General features: G+C 41.8%; 1 pseudogene; it reads left to right on the forward strand.

Moving 5' to 3' along the window:
- The first annotated feature begins 420 nt into the window (after positions 1-420).
- On the forward strand, positions 421-3,128 carry LOC102264225 (annotated as a pseudogene).
- Positions 3,129-4,068: the final 940 nt, after the last annotated feature.

Here is a 4,068-nt window from a genome sequence, read left to right on the forward strand (position 1 = left end):
TGATCAGAAGAAGCAATTAGTAATGACACTGATTAACACTTACCTGGCACTTTCGGTGCTATAGGCTCTGTTCTTAGCCTTTTCATACACCCTATTTCATCAACTCTAAGATACCTTGCTTATAAAAGGCATCTTAGAAAAAACACAGCTAATTAGCCCTGGCTGGGTAGTTCACTTGGTTAGAACATCATCCTGATACTCCAAGGTTGCATGTTCAATCCCCAGTCAGGGCACATATAAGAATCAACCAATGAAGTCTCGAGCTCTAGCTGGTAGCGAAACGAACGTGCTCTGGTTCTTCCGGTACCAGCGGCCACCATTGACGCTGTTTGATTCCTCTGGGCACACACTCCACTGTCATAAGCTGCCATTATAGTGAAGCTCACAAAGGCCGGTAAAAATCAAGGTAACCCTAAGAAAATGGCTCCTCCTCCAAAGGAGGTAGAAGATAGTGAAGATGAGGAAATGTCAGATGAAGAAGATGAAAGCAGTAGAGAAGAGGTTATCATTCCTCAGAAAAAAAAAAAGGCAAGAGGGCTACCACAGGTACATCTACACAATGGAATTCTATGCTGCTGTAAAAAAGAAGGAATTCTTACCATTTGTAACAGCATGGATGGAACTAAAGAGCATTATGTTAAGTGAAATAAGCCAGTCAGAGAAAGATAAATATCACATGATCTCACTCATTTGTGGAATATAATGAACAACATAAACTGATGAACAAAAATAGAACCAAAGACATAGAAGCATCGAACAGACTGTACGACCTATGAGGGAAGGCAGGGGGTGAGGGAGTAAGAGATCAACCAAAGGACTTGTATGCACACATATGAGCAAAACCAATGGACACAGATAGGGGGTGAGGGCTTGTGCTTGGGGGTGGGGGTGGCCAGGGTGAGGTCAATGGGGGAAAAGGGAGACTCATCTAATACTTTAAACAATAAAGAATGTAAATTTTTAAAAAAAGAAGGCTACCACAACTCCAGGAAAGAAGATGATGGTTTCCCCAACAAAAAAGATTGCAGTTGCCACACCAGGCAAGAAAGCGGTTGTCACCCCCTGGCAAAAAGGCAGCAGTTACACCAGCCAAAGCATTAGCCACACCTGGTAAGAAGGGAGGCACAACAGGCAAAGCACTGGTAGCAACCCCTGGAAAGAAGGGAGCAGCCACCCCAGCCAAGAGAGCAAAGAACAGCAAGAATGCCAAGAAGGAAGATAGTGATGAGGAAGATGATGATGACAGTGAAGAGGAGGATGAGGAAGAGGATGATGAGGAGGAGAAGGAGGAGGAGGATGAAGATGAATTTGAGCCAGCAGTGATGAAAGCTACTGCTGCTGCTCCTGCCTCAGATGATGATGAAGATGAGGGTGAAGATGGTGATGAAGATGAGGATGATGAAGAAGATGACTCTGAAAAAGAACCTATGGAGATTGCACCAGCCAAAAGTAAGAAAGCTCCCATAAAAGCTGTTCCTGCGAAGGCTAAGAGCACAGCTGAGGATGAAGAGGAGGATGATAAAGAGGAGGAGGATGAAGTTGATGAGGAGGACAATGATGAGGAACAGGAGGAGGAGGATGAAGAGGAGGAGGAAAAGCCTGTCAAAGAAGCACCTGGAAAATGAAAGAAGGAAATGGCCAAACAGAAAGCTGCTCCTGAGGCCAAGAAACAGAAATTGGAAGCCACAGAACCAACTACGGCTTTCAATCTCTTTGTTGGAAACCTGAACTCCAGCAAGACTGCTCCTGAATTAAAAAATGGGTATCAGTGATGTTTTTGCTAAAAACGATCTTGCTGTTGTGGATATCAGAATTGGTGTGTCCAGGAAGTTAGGCTATGTGGATTTTTAATCTGCTGAGGACCTGGAAAAAGCCTTAGAACTCACTGGTTTAAAAGTTGTTGGCAGCCCTGGCTGTGTGGCTCCGTTGGTTGGAGCATCATCCCATACACCAAGAGGTTGTGGGTTCAATTCCCCATTAGGGCGCATACCCAGGTTTCAGGTTCAATCATAAAAGTTGTTGGCAATGAAATTAAACTAGAAAAACCAAAGGAAAAAGACAGTAAGAAAGATGGAGATGCAAGAACACTTTTGGCAAAAAAATCTGCCTTATGTGGTAAAGTTACTCAGGATGAATTAAAAGAAGTGTTTGAAGATGCTATGGAGATCAGATTAGTCAGCAAGGATGGGAAGAATAAAGGGATTGCTTATATTGAATTTAAGACAGAAGCTGATGCAGAGAAAACCTTGGAAGAAAAGCAAGGGACAGAAATAGATGGGCGATCCATTTCTCTGTACTATACTGGAAAGGTCAAAATCGAGACCATAGGGATGGAAAGAACAGCACTTGGAGTGGTAAATCAAAAATTCTGGTTTTAAGCAACCTTTCCTACAGTGCAACAGAAGAAACTCTTCAGGAAGTATTTGAAAAGGCAACTTTTATCAAAGTGCCCCAGAACCAAAATGGCAAATCTAAAGGGTATGCATTTATAGAATTTGCTTCATTTGAAGATGCTAAAGAAGCTTTAAATTCCTGAAATAAAAGAGAAATCGAGGGCAGAGAAATCAGGCTAGAATTGCAATGACCCAGAGGATCACCTAATGATAGCCAGCCAACCAAAACTCTGTTTGTCAAAGGTCTGTCTGAGGAGACTGCGGAAGAGACATTGAAGGAGTCATTTGATGGCTCTGTCCGGGCAAGGATAGTCACTTATCGGGAGACGGGCTCTTCCAAATGGTTTGGTTTTGTAAACTTCAACAGTGAGGGAGATGCCAAAGCTGCCAAGGAGGCATGGAAGATGGTGAAATTGATGGAAACAAAGTTACTTTGGACTGGGCCAAGCCTAAGGGTGAAGGTGGTTTCGGGGGTCATGGTGGAGGCAGAGGTGGCTTTGGAGGTAGAGGCCGGGGAGGTTTTGAAGGTCGAGGAAGCAGAGGAGGAGGAGGAGACCATAAGCCACAAGGAAAGAAGACGAAGTTTGAATAGTTTCTTCTATCCCTGTCTTTCCCTCTTCCATTTGAAAAAGAAAGGACTCTGGTGTTTTCACTCTGTTACCTGATCAATGACAGAGCCTTCTAAGGACATTCCAAGACAGTATACAGTCCTGTGGTCTACTTGGAAATCCATTTAGGTAACATTTCAAAGGAGATACCCTGTTGGTTTTGTCTGGATATTCGTATAAACTTTTTAAAGAGATGAGTGATAGAGCTAACCCTTATCTGTAAGTTTTGAATTTATATTGTTTCTTCCCATGTACAAAACCATTTTTTTCCCTACAAATAGATTTTGTGTGTGTGTGTGTGTGCGTGTGTTGGGGTATAAAGAAAAGCAGAATATTTTATCATAATTTTGCTTCATCAGCTATAGGACAAATTAAAAGTCCTAAACTCTGGGGGGGGGGGGGAAGAATCAACCGTGTTTCTCCTGGAATATTGTTGAAGGTGGAGCATGGTAAACCCACTTCACTCTCTCTCTCTCTCTCTCTCTCTCTCTTTCTCTCTCTCTCTGTCTTCTTCTTCTTCTGCCTCTGTAAAATCAATCAATGAAACTTTTTTTTATTTGTGATAATCCCAATTTATTTTGTGATACAGGAGACCCCCCATATTTTTAGAAAAGCAGAACCCTGGTCATCATTTAAAAAAAAAAGTAACCAAATTTCATTTATTACAAACATGCTGGGAAACCCCTTTAAAATCTGAAGTGCCCAGGGAGCTATTATATAGTTATAGAAAAATAAATTAAATAGTGGTCTCTCTCACTCATCTAGGATTAAGGTCTGGTTTACTCTAAAAAGAAAGAGGCAATTTCAAAGCACATATTTCTATACTATCAGATAAAGCAAGTGAAAAGTATTTATCAATCAAAAGAAGAATAACAGTTATTATAAATACTAGAGGCCCTATGCAAAAAATTTGTGCAGGAGTAGGCCTTCACAGCCCCGGCTTCATCCAGAAAGTTGTCTGGAAGAATTCACAACCGAGAGAAGAGATAGATATAGAGAGAGGGAGTTTATTTTACTTTCCCCAGAGGGAAAGGGCCAATGCATTATTAATCAGTAGGAAAGCAAAG

This window comes from Myotis brandtii, unplaced genomic scaffold (assembly GCF_000412655.1).
Source record: "Myotis brandtii unplaced genomic scaffold, ASM41265v1 scaffold947, whole genome shotgun sequence".
Taxonomy (NCBI): Eukaryota; Metazoa; Chordata; class Mammalia; order Chiroptera; family Vespertilionidae; genus Myotis; species Myotis brandtii.